Source organism: Furipterus horrens, unplaced genomic scaffold (assembly GCF_987537825.1).
Source record: "Furipterus horrens unplaced genomic scaffold, mFurHor1.1.pri manual_scaffold_11, whole genome shotgun sequence".
Taxonomy (NCBI): domain Eukaryota; kingdom Metazoa; phylum Chordata; class Mammalia; order Chiroptera; family Furipteridae; genus Furipterus; species Furipterus horrens.
Window position 1 is genome coordinate 62663336 of NW_028327181.1, and position 17147 is coordinate 62680482.

General features: G+C 42.1%; 1 long non-coding RNA gene across 2 annotated transcripts in view; it reads left to right on the top strand.

Annotated features, from left to right (window-relative positions):
* Positions 1-17147, top strand: part of LOC149997994 (uncharacterized) — a 61914-nt gene that overhangs the window by 1690 nt on the left and 43077 nt on the right. For both annotated transcript variants that reach the window (XR_016514290.1, XR_016514289.1), the window contains exon 2: positions 10994-11103. This is a non-coding gene — a long non-coding RNA (uncharacterized LOC149997994). The remainder of the gene's footprint in view (positions 1-10993; positions 11104-17147) is intronic.

The following is a 17147-nucleotide window of genomic DNA, read 5'->3' on the forward strand; positions in this document are numbered from 1 at the left end:
TAATCCTTGGCCCACAGCTTTTTTCCTGCTTCCATGCTCTTCCTGGCTTATGGCAACCTCTCTTTTGGGTTTAAGTACAAGCTGTGTGTGAAGATCTCACTTCTTTTTTGAGCTTAAAATTCACATATTTAAATACTTCACAGTAAAGCTCAACAGGTCAAAACTGGGCACATACTCTTCTCTAGAAGAGTTACTCCAGTCTTCCATATTCCCTACTTTAGTGATCACGCCCACCCAGTCAGTCCCCCAAGCCAGAGGCGGGAGTATTCTTCGCCTCCTCTCCCTCCCTCCCAACCCCACATGGAATCAGTCAATCCACAAACTCTGCCAGTATTTTCTTTTTTTTAAGTATATTTTATTGATTATGCTGTTACAGTTGTCCCAATTTTTACCCCTTTGCTTCCCTCTGCCCGGTAACCCCCTTCCCACCAGCAATCCCCCCTATCCCCACCTTAGTTCATGTCCATGACTGTGCATGTAAATTCTCTGGCTTCTCCCTTTCCTATACTATTCTTAACTTACCCTATTTTGTACCTGCCAATTTTGCATCTTAATCCTTGTACCTTTCCCCCTTTATCCTCCTTCCCACACCCCAGTAATGACCCTCCAAATGATCTCCATACCTATGATTCTGTTCCTGTTCTGGTTGTTTGCTTAGTTTTTGTTTTTTAGATTCGATTGTTGATAGTTGTGAGTTTTGTGTTATTCTGATGTTCATACTGTTGATCTTCTTTTCCTTAAATAAGTCTCTTTAACATTTCATGTAATAATGGATTGCTGATGATGAATTCCTTTAGCTTTACCTTGTCTGGGAAGCACTTTTTCTGACCTTCCATTTTAAATGATAGATTTGCTGAATAGAGTAATCTGGGTTGTAGGTCCTTGCTTTTCATCACTTTGAATAGTACTTCTTGCCAGTCCCTTCTGGCCTGCAAAGTTTCTTTTGATAAATCAGTTGACAGTTTATGGAACTCCTTTGTAGGTAAGTCTCTTCTTTTCTCTTGCTGCTTTTAAGATTCTTTCTTTATCTTTAACCTTTGGCATTTTAATTATGTGTCATGGTATGGTCCTCTTTGGGTCCAATTTTTTTGGAACTATCTGTGCTTCCTGGACTTGCATGTCTGTTTCCTTCACCAAGTTAGGGAAGTTTTCTTTCATTTTTTCAAATAAGTTTTCAATTTCTTGCTCTCCCTGTTCTGACACCCCTATGCTTTGGATGTTAGTACGTTAAAAGTTGTCACAGAGGTTCCTAAGCCTCTCCTCATTTATATTTTTTTTCATTCTTATTTATTCTTTCTATTCTGGTTGAATGTTATTTCTTATTTTTGTTCCAAATTGTTTATTTGAATCCTAGCTTCCTTCCCTTCACTGTTGGATTCCTGTATATTTTACTTTATTTCACTTTGTGTAACCTTCATTCCTTTTTTTTTTTTTTTTTTTTGCCATATTCAATGAGTTCTCTGAGCATTCTTATCACCAGTGTTTTGAACTCTGCATCTGATAGGTTGGCTATCTCCGTTTTGTTGATTTATTTTTCTTTTGTTTATTTCTATTTCTTTTGTTTATTTCTTGTTCTAGTCTTTCATTTGGTCCATATTTCTTTGCCTCCCTGATTTGGCAGCCTCCCTGTGTTTGTTTCTGTGTATTAGGTAGAGCTGCTTTGACTCCCTGTCTCAGTAGGGTGGCATTTGTAGTAAAGACACCAGTAAATTGTGTGGGGTGGGGTGTTAGGTAATTTCCAGGGCAGGGCCACCCACTTCACTGCTTTGTGGCTCTGTTTGTGGTGGTGGGGCTCAGATAGGGGACAATGCCACTGCCTAGCTTCTGGCAATTTGCCCAGCTCTCACCCCACTTCCAGTCACTTCACCCACTTCCCATATGCAACCGGCACCCTTCCAGCTTCTGTCCTAGGGTTTGAGTACATTCTAAGACCATGCAGGCCCTTTAAATTACAAAAATCCAGCAGTTTCTTCTGCCTCCCCAAACCCCACTGGTTTTCACAGCCAAGGGTAATGGGGGTTTATCTTCCTCATGCTGGAACCCTGGGCTGTGCTGTCTGGCCCAGGGCTGGGATTGCTCGCTCCCAGGGTGAGGCTGAGCTGCCTCAATGCCCTGGTTCAGTTGGAAACTACTTTGTTCAGCAGAGGTTTCACGACCACGGCACTTGGATTACATTTGACAATAACAGATTACAAGTACCAATATAGAGGGCACAGTGACCAGTCTGTGTCAGGGTCTATTAAACATCTTGACACCACACTGGTATTAGGTGCAAGGTTTCATACATTCCTTGCTAGAGATTGTTTATACTTAACTAAGAGATAAGAAAAGCAGAGCAAGTTCTAAAGCATAATAAGCATTCTTTAAATCCAATTCCCATGGAAACCCTCTGAATGGTTTTCAGTCATGTCTCCCACACAGCCTTCTGTTGAGACTTAAAGACAAGCCAGGGGGGGTGGGGGAGGCAGTCAGGCTCACGGCTGGGGTTACAATTCCTGAAACCACAAGGAGTGGTTCCCTACACCAGGGTATCCCTCCCAATTTTTATCCTCCACATGTGAATGTGGAACTGTCCATTCTGCTGCTGCTGCCACTTGTCCGAGCCACACTGCCTCTCTGTTCCATCTCTGTGACACTGCCCTTCCTACCCATCTGGATGAATGTGGCTTCTTTAAATCCTCAGTTATCAGACTTCCATATAGCTCGATTTTCTGACAGTTCTGGTTGTTATTTGTTTTGAAGATATAATTGTAATTCATTCTGTGGTTGCACAAGGAGGCGAAGTGTGTCTACCTATGCCTCCATCTTGACCAGAAGTCTGCCAATATTTTCACTTAAACTGTTCTGGAGTCTGTCCTCTCTTTTCCAGCTGAGCTGCCACTGTCCTTAGTTCAAGGTGTTATCATGTCATCTTTCTTTACAATCCTTTATAAACCCATACCTTGAGAAAAACCACTTTCGTGTATTTCTTTCTAGTCTTTTTAAAATTTACTAGCCGTGTGTCCTTGAGCAAATTATTTAGCTACCTATGCTTCAGTCTTCTCATCTATAAAACAGGAATAGTAATAATACCTACTTCCTGGTTTTAAGGATTGAGTTAATATAGAAAAAACATTTAGAACAGGGTCTGACACAATGTCAGACACTAAGTGTCAGCTATATGTTAGATATTATTTTTATATGTAGCAGTCACAGATAACCATAAAATTGAAAGATCAACTTCTCATAAAAAAATAAGGAATTGACAAAGAGCCATAAAAATAGCATTAAATATAGGTATAATCAAAATAATAAATAAAAGCATTCATTTTCAAAACAAAGCTGACCCTATGACTAAAAAAGTTGTTCATTTGAATTTCATTTTCGGCTTATTCAGAAAACATTGCTGCTGTGTAGTTATCTAAGACTGATTTACTCATAATTTTTATGTAGATATTTATTTGAAAATTTTGAACCAACATTTGCTATCTTGACATACAATTTTTTTAAAATTTGCACCCTCCCTTATATTCTGTTTTCTCACATCTCAACAAAATGTTGTATTAACAGTCTGGCATTTCATGTAGTTATACCTCTTAACGGTGTTTGTTTTTTCTTTTCTATACCATTTTCTTATACTGGCAGGGAGGTACTTAAGCATAAGAGAAGGAGCGTAATAATGATTAAAATGTCCTGGCTGGTGTGGCTCAGTGGATAGAGCACCAGCCCGTGAACCAAAGAGTCACCAGTTCAATTCCCACTCAGAGCACATGCTTGGGTTACAGGCTAGGTTCCTAGTTGGGGGTGCGCAAGAGGCAACCACACATTGATGTTTCTCTCCCTCTCTTTCTCTCTCCCTTCCCTTCTCTCTAAAAAGAAATAAAATCTTTAAAATAAAATAAAATCTTTTGTTCAAGGAAAGTATAACCAAGTATATGTAAATAATTAGCATTTGGGAGTATAGTATAATAAAAATTTGTCTTGCCTTTTTTCTTTAATATTATAAAATAATATTTTCCTATATTGATTTTAAAAAAACTCTTTCACCACATTATTCTAGATAACCTTAACTTCATTTGAAAGTGAACTTCCTTTCCTCCCCCAGAATTCATAATAATAGCACAGAATGGTGGACTTCTCCTATAATTAACTTTTCATTACTCATATGGACATCCATTCAGTTCACAGACATGACCCTTTTTTTGGGAGAATCAATATTCACCAGAGGTTAGAGCAATTCAAGTGGATTGCTGTTAAGATATGCATCAATACAGGTCTCTGAAGTTACAAACAAATCTCTAAATAGGAATTCCTGCAGGATCTTATTTCTAAATCTTTGTCTTGGTGAGAGCATAATGCGCCTCCTTCCTATAACTAAAGGGAAGCAATATTTACTTAAAACAATGACCAAACATGACTAAGATTTTTTTTTTTAAACTAATAAATTTTGCAACAGGGGTTTGAAGCCAGCACCACCATCAGGAAAAGAAAAAAAAAAAAAAAGCCACAACATTCCAGAATGCCAAATATTTTATTGTTCCCTAATGTGGTTAAATTTCAAAGATGAAAAAGATTGCCATAGTTTTTTTCACTCTGTATCCACCAAGACCAGACACAAAAGTTAGGAACAGCCTGGAAAGCCTGCATGGCTTAAGCAATAGGAAGGAGAGTGGCTTGTTTGATATTTGTTTTTACTTTTTGGACCTCTCTGCTATTGTTATTGTTACTACATCTTCCCCCCAGGCTAAGTCTTAGGCGAAGCCTAAAACTTCATCAGAAATTATTCAGGGCTTAGGTACAAAGGCTGGAGTTTCTAATCATGGATTTGTGGAGTTAAGTCTGGGATTCTAGATTGAATAGTATGGAATTTGCTCAGGATTTAGCAGGACAGGCATCATTTAGACACATAAACATGTTCATAAGTAAACAGTAATAGAGCCCCAGCTGGTGTGGCTCAGTTGGTTGGGTGCTCTCCTGCAAAACGAAAGATCGCTGGTTCAATTCCCAGTCAGGGCACATGCCAGGGTAGTGGGTTTGGCCCCAGTTGGGGTGCATATGAGAGGTACACTGATTGATGTTTCTCTCACATCGATATTTCTCTCCCTCTTTCTCCGTCCCTTCCCCTTCCTCTTATAAAGCAAATAAATACATACTCTTTAAAAATATTGAAAATAATTAAAAATAAACAGTAATAGATACCTTTATAATTCTGGAACATGCTGAAAAATAATAGGTCCCAGAGAAAAATTCCGGTACCCACCTCTTTTGTCTGTGGTAGTCTCGCTGGGGATGAAACGTCTACTTATATCATGCTCTTATTTTTCACTTCTCTTCCTGATTTCACGTATTTTATGGGGTGTTTTAAGAGTGTGGTATGAGCAGAATGTTAGCACTGGGTTTTCAAAGATGTATAATTTGATCCTAGTTTACAACTATACCTGAAATTGCTCAAAAGTATGGAAAATGGTGCAGCCAGTCTAGATGTTTCTGCATCTATGTCTGAGTCAGAATGCCCCTGACAGCTCGTAGGAATTTATTATATCTCAAAGAGTAAGCAGGAGACCACTGCAGGATTGCTCTGTAGTGTTACAGAGCAGGGTGCCCCTGAAACCCCCAGAGCTTGTGGGTTGAGGGATGGGGGGAAGGGGGCAGCTTTCAAGATGCCTTTGCATATCTATGACTGGTAGCTAGTGTCTTAGTTATGCAAATGGTTTGATTCTCCTAAGTCCCCAAGGAAATGGGAGGGGTTTTGACCATGGAATGGTGAGGAAAGAGCGTATAGGGCCTACGCAAGGTTCTGTGAATGGTCAGAATGGGTTACCACGCCCACTGCATCACAGGCCAGGGTCAGGGATTTAAAAATAAGGCGGCAGCCACTTTTGGAGAGGGAATTCCATGCAGTTTGCAAGGAGGTAGAAAGAGAGCACCATGTGGTTTTAGAGAGAGAACCAATGGGTGATCCAGTGCAACATGCACATGTTTCCCTGGACTATTATACGGATGCTGATGATATCGCACCCCAGATCCTGAAAGAGACAGCTTACAGATAAGGGATGGGGAACTTCTGGGCATGGTTTTGGCTTCTAGCCTTTTGGGGAGCAAGGGAAGTGCTTGGTCCCGTGGGAGAAAAGGGCTCTGAGCTGAAGTGCTCACTGCCCTCCCCAGGTAGGAATATTGTAAATAAAGACCTGTTTTCCTCAACACTAGTTGTTGGGTTTTACACCAAGGCGCCATGTGAAAGAACCCCCTTTCACTCTGTAACAGTAGGATTGCTTCCCTGTGCTTATTGTTGTGCTAACCCAGCTCCATCCCCTTCCTCTCCTTACCCCTAAACTCAGGGCAGTCACGTGCTGGCTGTTTCCTTTAGCTCAGTCCTTGACCTTCTGGAGAAATCTGTACAAAATGGAATATTCCACACTATAATGGGGATTTTCCTCCTATCAATCATTTTTTACAGCTTTGAATTTTCATTTTTCTGAATTTTTTTTTTTATCTGTGACCATTATATAGATGATGAGGGGAAAGAAAATTATTCTTCAGGTGCTACACAAAATGCAGAGATTTCTCTTACTTGGCCTCCCCCTCTATTATTTTGTTTCTTGTTTGTGAACTGCTTCCTGCTGCTTGGCTTTTTGATCAGCTCTTTCTACCTTCTTGGGGGTGGGGGAGGGGGAGCGGGACGGGGAGGGGCAACCACATTAGCTGGAATTTGAATCTTTTTCCAGGGGGCCCAGAGACTCCAGGGTACAGGTCACAGGCTAACTCCACCCCTCTCGAACTTCTGGCTCCCACTAAGCCCATCTTGTCCTTCTGTACAGAATGGGCTTGAATGTGAGATCTTCCTGTTGATGCCTTTACTTGCTAGTTTATAGGTCAGTTTTTTTAGGCTGAGGAATTTCTGACTGATTTCCAACACTCCTCCACATTATTTCTTTTATATCTTGCTTATTGTTTTGCTTTCTGAATTTGTATTTTTCCTTTCTATGAAGTAAATACCCTCAATATAATGGAAATGTTTCCTTTTCTCTATTTAGTTGTAGGTTCCTAAGGGCCATGACCTTACTTTATCTTGGAATCATTTTTAGGGCTTTGCGCATAACTGATGTTCAATAGATGTGTGTTGAGTGGAATTGAATTGTATCTTTCATTTAACTTACTAATAGGGTATTTGAGGTTAATTTAGAAAGCAACTGTTTCTATAATTGTTACAGAGTGGGGATGTCCAAAAATCCCCAGAGCCTTCAGTTGGGGGATGGAGAAAAGGGAACAGCTTTTAAGATGCCTTTGCATGACTATGGCTAGTAGCTAGTGTCTCAGTCATGCAAATGGCTTTGGTTCTTCCAAGGCCCCAGGAAGGTGGGAGGGGTTTTGACCATGGAATGGTACAGAAAGCACACAGAGCCTGTGCAAGGTTCTGTGAATGGTCAGAACTGGTTACCATGCCCACTGCATCAGAGGACGCAGTCAGGGATGTAAAATAGGCGGCAACCATTTTTGAAAGGAGAGAAGAGATCCACAGGGTTTGCAGGAAGGAGAAGATCTCCATGCGGTTTTGAGAAGAGGAGAGGACATCCACGTGGCTTGCAGGAAGATCTTCATGTGGTTTTGAGAAGAGGAGATCCACGCAGTTTGCAAGGAGGGCAGAGAAGGAACTCAATGCTGCTTTGAAAGGGAGAAAGGAACTCCGTGCAGCTTTGAAAGGGCAAAGCACATGTTTTCCTGGACTGTTATATGGAGGCTGATGACATCGTACCCCAGACCCTGAAGGAGACAGCTGACAGATAAGGGATGGGGAACTTCTGGGCGTGGTTTTGGCTTCTACCCTCTTGGGGAGCAAGGAAAATGCTGGGTCCCATTGTTACAGAAACAAGGGAGTCCAAAAATCCCCAGAGCTTGCAGCTGGGGGATGGGGAGAAGGAAGCAGCTTTTAGAATGCCTCCACATGACTGAGGCTGGTGGCTAGTGTCTTTCTTATATGCAAATGGATTTAATGCATCCAAAGCCTCAGGCAGATGGGAGGAGTCTTGAACCAGGGGACGGTATGAAAAGCACACAGAGCCTACGTAAGGGTCTGTGAATGGTCAGAACTGTTTGCAACACCCACTGCGTCAGACGCAGTCAGGGATATATAAGCAGCTGCAGACAATTTAGCTCAGACTCTCCCTCTCAGACTCTCTCTGGCTCTCGCTTGTGCTCTCACTCTGGGACTCTCGCTCTCTGGCTCGTGCTCTGGCTCTGGCTCTGGCGCTCTGACTCTCTCTGGCACACTCGCGCGCTCGCTCTCGCTCTCTCGTGTGCTCCCTCCACATGGCTTGGTGAAGGGGCCTTCTCCATGTGGCTTGGAGAAGGGGTCTCCAGGCTGCTTTAAGAGGCTCTCGCCATGCGGTTTTGAGAAGGAGAAGAGATCCACGCGGTTTGCAGGAAGAAGGCAGTTTACAAGGAGGCTGAGAATCCAGGCGGTCCTGCATTGAGAGCTGGAGGGCGCCACAGCACAGAAAGGACCTCCCCAATCAGGATTGAATGATTGGCAGCTGCTGGTAAAGCTGAACTGTGTTTGGAAAGTAGGGAAACTGTGTTTCTGACCTTCCTAAAAACTGGCTCGGTTTGGTAGGGGGGAGGCAAGGATATGTGTTTGTGGGTATTTTAAAGAGCGTAAGACTTAACAGAAATCCGCAAATAACTAAATCTATATAACTTAAATAAACAATTCTTTTTCTTTTCGCTAAACTCTGGTATTGAGAGTTATAATTTTGGCGGCGGGCAATCGGGCCCCTAACTAAAGAACCCGTGGGTTTGTTTTCAACTGGAGCAGCCCAGGGGTTCTGTAACACCATGGGAGAACAGGGCTCTGAGCTGAAGTGCTCACTGTCCTCCCCAGGTTGGAATATTGTAAATAAAGACCTGTTTTCTTCAACAATAGTTGTTGGGTTTTACACCAAGGCGCCACGTGAAAGAACCCCCTTTTGCTCTGTAACATAACTACCTATACAAAAATAAAGAGAAATCAAATTAGAAAGTTTACTAATAGGAGGAGAATTCAAACATTGAGGCAATTGTAGATTGAAGCCAATAAAAAACTTATTAGTGACTTTCATTATTAGCTTTACATGGAAAAATATGTGTACTGAAAAGATTACCTTCAATATATATAAGACTAAGTATTTAAACTAATTTCTCAGAGGTGTAGAATCATTTTCAGACTCATAGCTGAAAGGAACCTTGGAGAACATCCAGTGTAAACTTACTTCACAGGTGATGAAACTGATCTTCAATTGTACAAGTGACTTTGTCACATTCATACAGCTAGGTAGTGGAAGAATTAGAAGGAGGCACAGTTCTGCTCATCGGAAGCTCAGCATTGTTCCTATTGCACTCTGGTTCTTTTAGTCGTACATGTCGGCAGCCGTCTGTCTTGAGAGACGATGGTGTAGCTTCTTAAGAGTCTATCTGCACCGCCGAGAATGGCTGTGCAGTCCGACTCGGGAGTGACACGGTATCTGTCTCCTCCCGTGTTGAATCGACATCTTGCGATGACGCTGGAGTGTCCTCTCCAGAGAAGCTGAAGCTACAGAGCCTGGGCAGGGTGATATGGAGGGTCTGCTGTTGCCCATGCAGCAGACCCCCCCTCTCTTCACAGCTGAAGGATCCAAGGGAAAGACGGAGTCAATACAGCTTGGCTTCAGGTGCGCCGCAGGAGTTGCCGGTGTTGACTGCAACGTCAAACCGCCTTAGGGACTCCGGCTCCGGATTTTCTGTTGGGGTTTACTCCCTTAGCCTTTCCCCTGAAGAGGTATGCCGCAAGGCAGCGGAGGTTTTTTGGAATCAGAGTTTTCCTTCTCTGATGTGCCCTGACTGGAAGATCGAACCAGCGACACTTAGCTCGCAGGCCGACGCTCAATCCACTGAGCCAAACCAGCCAGGGTTCTTTTAGTATAATGTAGTTATTTGTTTATGTGTCATCTCCCCCGAAGGGCCATAAGCTAATGGAAGACAGAGGTCATGTCTTTTTTTCTTTACTTCTATTGTTTACACTATTCAACTTGTCCCCACTTTTCCCACCTCCACCAGCTTCTTCCCACCTCCAGGCCCCTGTCCATGGGTCTTGCATATATGTTCTTTGGCTAATCCCTTCATCTTCTTTCTTCCAGTCCCCACCTCCCCACTCCTACAGCTATCAGTCTGTTCCATGTATCTATGCCTCTGTCTCTGTGTTGTGCATTAGTTTTTGTTCATTAGATTCCATATATAAGTGACATCATATGGTAGTTGTCTTTCACTGACTGGAGTATTTCACTTAGCATAATGCTCTCCAGGCCCATCCATGCTGTTGCAAAAGGTTTTATGTTGTTCTTTACGGAAAATAAAAAAGTATGCCTGGCAAAGATAGTGGCCAAATACTAGGTGCTCAATTAACTCCCTGTGAACTAATTTCTTACCCAACAAAATGTGATTCTTCTCAGCCTCTTGTTCATGAGAAGCCACTCTTCATTTATTCATTAAATATCTATTAATTACGTACCATTTCCCAAATGCCATGCTGCTATCAAAATGAGGGTTTAAATGAAGAGCTCCTTTCAATTTGGAGCTGATATTACTGTGTGATGGTAACTACCTCAATTAGAAAGGAAAAGAGGTGAACTCTCAGCTGATTTATTTCCTTTTTATTGGCTCATTTGCATTTCATAGAATTTTAGTACTAAAGGGAATTTAAGGTTACCTAAGATCACATTGTCAGTAAATGGCAAAGCTCGGGCCAAAATGAATGTCATTTCCCTCAAAATCCAGTATTCTTTCTATTACAAAGATTCCTTCCCTCATTTTGCATTTTGGGAATAACGTATGTGCTAGTCAAATTTATAAATATTAATAGAAAGGAGATCCATATTTCTTCCGGATTAAATATCAAAATGCCCGAAGGGGGTGGGTATGGAGAGAATATAGGGTAGAAAGACAGAGCCATTGATTCTTAGCCAAAGGAACAGAAAAGGCCCTAATCATCTGCTTCAAATTATAGGCTATTAGAACCAGAAGGATCCCTGGAGACCACCTAAGCAAACCCTGCTAGTTTCCAGATGAAGATGCTGAAACCTAGAGAGGTTCAAGTAACTTCAGCAAAGTCACACAGTAAGTTACTACCAGAGACATGACTAGAAGCCAGGTATTCCGACTCCCCACCCGCAAGGCCACTATTTCCTGAACTTCAGTTATTTGCAAACTGTCTTTTCAATTTGCCTGAATCCACATTGTATTAGTACGTACTTAATATTTTTATTTAACTCATTTTTTAATTAAAAATTTTAATATGTAATGTATTTAAAACTTTAATTCATTCTAAGAAGAAAAATTTTTGCCAATTTCATAAATGGAAAATCAATATTGTTTGATATCATAAGAAGATAAACATCAAAATTAAAACTTGGGAAATATTTCTAAATTCCACTTAATTATTTCTCTTCTGAAGGCATGGAGCCTGAAGCTTACTGTCTTTAAAGAGAGAAATAAGCATGTGTCAGAGACCCAAAATGAGAATTACGTCTTCGTGTAGTCAAAGACTTGAAAAGGGGATAACTTTTTGTGTATTTTAAGCCATTTTATGCTGCAGCAATGCACACCCCACGTTTTGGAAAACACTGCCCTATCCAATAATGGCATTTACTGAAAATGTGTTTTGACTCCACATTTTTATCCTTGGGTAACATTGTATTTTATAAATGTAAATTGTCTCTTATCTATTTCTTAAGAGCATAGATTCTTATTGCCTTATGCCACTGAGGAATGAACTGAGTTCCAGAGAGGTTTTAAGAATTATACCAGCAGTGATAAGATGACTGAGCCCAGAGGGAAATAAACTAGGAGTTTAAATTCCTGATATATTTGACTACTTTTCTCCCTTCCTTGATGTGATCTGGGAATTAGGGAATTGTGCAATCCAGGTTTGCTCCAACTGTCAAGCAAAGGGCTAAAGAGGGTGGGGGAGAAGGCTAACCTTCATTAAACTCTGTCTGGCCCTTGTCAGGTTAGCTCATTTAATTCTCCCAGCAAATGTAGCCCCACTTTTGCAAAATCACACACGGTAAGAAGAAGGAGAACCAGGATTCAAACTTCTCTCCCTGATTTCTTAAGCTTAAGTGTATCATTGACACCATGAAATTATTAATTTGAAGACCTGGGTGTGAGGGTGATTTTCCCACCAAATTGAAATGTAGTACTGATCTAAAGATCAAAGGATCTTGTGTCATAATCTTTGCCCCTTTTTGCCCATTCAGAGGTCTCCTTAAGTTTCTTACCGCCTCACACAGGGCCCCAGTGGATTCATCCCTGGTACAAGTACCTGCATAAGTATCATCTGGTCCTTACTTTATATTGCATCATACTGTGACATTATTAGAGCAGTGACAACATTTAAGTAATTGGTTTTAAAAATTGAAGTTACAAAATTAATGCTGTTAAGAATCAATATGAACTAGACTAATTTTTTTTCATATATAGAAATAATCCATGCTGAGAGATAATTGATAATTCATTTGACTTGGCTATCTCCTAAATCTTATTAGTAAGGCTTTTGGTGGTCAGGGCAGGGGATTCTGAGGGCGAACTGCTTGAAGGAAGCTCATTAAAAAGAGCCTGAAAGAGTCAAAACACAAGAGGAGGGGAGGGATCTTAATAACCACGAATTCAGGGGGACTTGGGATGGGGGTGGGGATAGAGAAAGGGAGGGTGAGGAGTGAGGGGACAGGAGATGACAAAGGAAGAACAGAGACACTTTTCTCCTCCCTTCAGCTCCCTAGCCTGGCTGCTCTGCCAGCAGCAGACCTTGCGTATAGCACAGGGCCTTTTCACATCCCTTGAGCTGAGCACAGTGCCCTTTAACCAGGTAGAAAACCGAGCCTCATTGCTCCATTTTGCTCGTGTTGAACAATAGCCCCTCTGGCAGCCTGATGCTCTGGAGAACATGGTCATCTTCTCACATTTCAGTATGTTGTTCATGGCCATGGCCTTATGCAACCTCCATAGATGCCCCTGCCCACTGTTCTCATGTTGCTAATGCCATGACACTGCTGTCTGCGTGACCCACTGAATCGTATATTTTAATGCAAAAGTTTTGTAGAACATCTGGGGAATACTTCCGAATGTGGAAACAAGGCTTCTGTCTTTCATTTAGTTTACTGAACTATAGTGCAAAATTAACCCTTTGAATATCATGCATAATTCGATATTTGGATCAACATGAGAAAAAATTATATCAATATATAACCTGAGGTACAAAAAAGAGAACAAAACAAAATATGAATTGTTCCCTGGTTATTTACATTTATAGCCACCAAAAAAAGTGTAACTGTGAGTGACCCTGGCACTTTTGGGAAAATTTGTCAGCATCGCTCACAGCGATGTTGGCACTCAAAGGGTTAATGGACCCACATCACATGAGGAGCCAGCAAGTAACATATCCTCTTATTTCTTAATGGCTTGTCTGATGCAATCATTGATTTTGGATAATCTGTCCAGCACTCATTTCACCTTCAACATACCCTAGTCCAAACACACACACACACACACACACACACACACTTTCAAAAAGCTAGGACTGAAACCGGTAAGGCTGGTGTCAGTGCTGCCTGTCACCTACCAGACCCAATAAACAGAGACAGTGATTGAATATTTCTGGGCACTTTATTCAGATGGTCGGAGATCTGAGAAGACAGTGGGTTTGTACCCTCACAGACCATCTTAAATTCCAGTATAAATGGGCCCTTTTATAAGGAGAAGAGTAGGTAAGGGGGTTGGAATTCAGATAAAAGGTTAATGGGATCATTAGATAAAAGCTGCAGCATTCTTTATCTGTGTCCTGGGCGGTGGTCACCCTGGAGTCCAATGGCTCAGATACCGTCCTGATTGTCTGCAGTCCTCCTGAGGCACAAAGGTGGACCTGCTGATGGTCTCCTGGGGTCAAGGTGGGTCAGACCTTCATTCCTGAAACAATAGCTTTTTACACACATCGATTGCTGAACACATTAGCTGTTACCTGAAACTAAAATATTCATGTTTGAGTCTCCCATCAGGACTTGTTCTCATATCAATGTCTTGTAATATTTTAAAACCAGTAGTTATTCTGCCATTGGAGAGATCCCAGCTTTATTGACATGTAATTTGAAAGTACAAAGAAATTATTTCAGAGTTGATGGGGTACTCCAGGGTGAGCGCTGCCCAGGACACCAAGACCACAGCCCAGGGATCACCACCCAGGACTCAGATGAAAGGACACTGCAGCTTTTATCCAATTGTCCTTTTCCCCTAAATTCCAACCCCCTTACCTACTCTTCTCCTTATAAAAGGGCCCATTTTATACTGGAATTTAAGACACTCTATTAGGGTACAAACCCACTGTCGTCTCAGATCGCCAACCATCTGAATGAAGCGCCCATAAAGATTCAATCCCTGTCTGCTTATTGGGTCTGGGAGATGAGAGGCAGCACGAGCACCTGCTCTTCCGGTTTCATATTCACAGGGCAAGGCGAGGTGGTATCCTTGAGTCAGCAACAAAGACAACCGTCGAAACCTTTCATTGTGTGCCAACCTCTTGACTTGCTGTCTTGGAAAAAGTGATTTCAAACCAAGGGGATTTTAAACAAATACCTCTAGGAGGGAATTAAACTGCAAGGTAGGTGAGAAGGCATTAAGAGAATACACAGTCCCATAAATGAGCTTGTCTTCAGGTCCAAGGTTCTAGAACAGTGGTTCTCAACCTTCCTAATGCCACAACCCTTTAATACAGTTCCTCATGTTGTGGTGACTCCTGTTAGGGATAAAGAAGCAAGCCAGTGACTCTCAAACCAGTAGGAGATAATTAACAGATGAATCATGGAAAAGGGGGGAGGAAATGACATTCTGCAGCTCCTCACACATATCTCTGGGATCAAAAGGAGGAATATTGTTACCAAACAGAGAAATGGGAAGATGTAGCTAGATAACTTTGCAAATAAGTTGGAGATAGACCTATAACTAGATTACTCTTAGTTAATCACATCCTGAACCCTGGCTGGTTTGGCTCAGTGGATTGAGCGTCGGCCTGCAAGCTAAGTGTCGCTGGTTCGATCTTCCAGTCAGGGCACATCAGAGAAGGAAAACTCTGACTCCAAAAAACCTCCGCTGCCTTGCGGCATACCTCTTCAGGGGAAAGGCTAAGGGAGTAAACCCCAACAGAAAATCCGGAGCCGGAGTCCCTAAGGCGGTTTGACGTTGCAGTCAACACCGGCAACTCCTGCGGCGCACCTGAAGCCAAGCTGTATTGACTCCGTCTTTCCCTTGGATCCTTCAGCTGCGAAGAGAGGGGGGTCTGCTGCATGGGCAACAGCAGACCCTCCATATCACCCTGTCCAGGCTCTGTAGCTTCAGCTTCTCTGGAGAGGACACTCCAGCGTCATCGCAAGATGTCGATTCAACACGGGAGGAGACAGATACCGTGTCACTCCCGAGTCGGACTGCACAGCCATTCTCGGCGGTGCAGATAGACTCTTAAGAAGCTACACCATCGTCTCTCGAGACGGATGGCTGCCGACGACGAATCACATCCTGAGTTAAGTAGTTAATCATGTTAGATTGTGAACCCGGATTAACCAGTAATGGAGAAACAGGGGAGAAGGAGAAGGAAGGGGGAGCTAACTGCGTTAGGGAGGGGAGCTAATAGCATTAGTATAAAACCAGTTTCCTTTGTCTACTTGGCGCGCACATTCTCCTGGCTGAGGGTGCGCCCGACTCTGCAGACGCGTGAATAAACGCCTCACTTTGCTGCCCTAGTCCTGTGTCCCGGTTTTTATAGTGAGCATTTCTCACACCCCCAACCATAACTAAAGAATAGTGATTAATTGCAAAAACAATATGTAATTATATAAGTGTTTTCCGATGGTCTTAGGCGACCCTGTGAAAGGTTTGTTCCACCCCCAAAGGGGTCGCGACCCACAGGTGGAGAACTGCTATTCTAGAAGAACCTGCAAACATGATCATGAAGCCAAGGTAGCAACCCTTTGATGAGAAGCCAGGAAGAAAGTGTTAAATGAATTTGTAACTCGTTGAGGAATTTGTTGAGGAATTGTACCCAAAGGGATTGATGAACCTATCGAACCCAACCTAGGGAAAGCCCTCCAAGAGAGATTCCTTGGTGAATTAGGAAACAGGAAGAACAATCATCAGTCAGGAGGCACCACAATCTGGAAAGTACATCACTGGGTCTAGAGAGAAGAGGTGGTAGAGTTCAGCGGAAAAAGTCCAGAACTTGAAGTCTGGAACTTGGTCTCTCTTCCTGACAATTCAGATGACTCAGGGTACACAGCCTTCCACTGCAGTCATAGAAATGCTTGGTGAGTAAAAGAGGAAGTATGACAGGCTTTATATCTCTAGAAGGAAAAAATAGGTATGAAGGCATTAGAATACTTTTCATTTAGATTTCGGGCTGCACTGGACTCCTTAGAAGTTAATGTGGCTGGAATTACCAAATGATTTGAAGAATAAGCTGCATATTATGGAAAAGCAGGCAGTTCTAAAATGAATATCAGTGAATTAGTAAGATAGTACCTGTTTTATTGATAGTAAATATAGGATTAGTAAAGCTGCTGAAATACAATTTGTTTTTCTTCTGCCAGTGTAGAACCACTTCCCCAGAACTCACCCTTACGTCTTTTTTGTTGTTTTCCTCCCCACCTTATCGTTTTTCTCTTTTTAAAAACTTTCCATCCATCTACTTTGGGTGTGAGGGGTGCTGCTGAAGAATTAACTACCTAGCTTTTCTCACCATTGCCTTGAATTAAAGTAGTCTTGATATTCTCAAACATTTTCTGTATATGAACTTGGGTGAAAAATATTAATGCTGAGAGGAAGGTCAAATTGGGGATGTAGACGCATTGGCAAGGAATTGAAATCCAAACGCTTGAGTCATGAAAAGGAAACGAAAGAGGCTAAAATGTGATCAAGCCATGTGATGAGTCGGTTTTTTCTTCAGTGAAAATTATTGTTTAAGGCCTTTACAATACCAGAAGAGAATTCAAGACTCCTCAAGTCTGTGAAACTTAGCTCTGAAAGGAGCTGCTTCACTGTGTTACCTTGTTTCAATAACTTCTTAGGTTTGGATTCATTTAGTACACTAGCTATAGATAAAAGAAGCCAGAGAGGTGGGG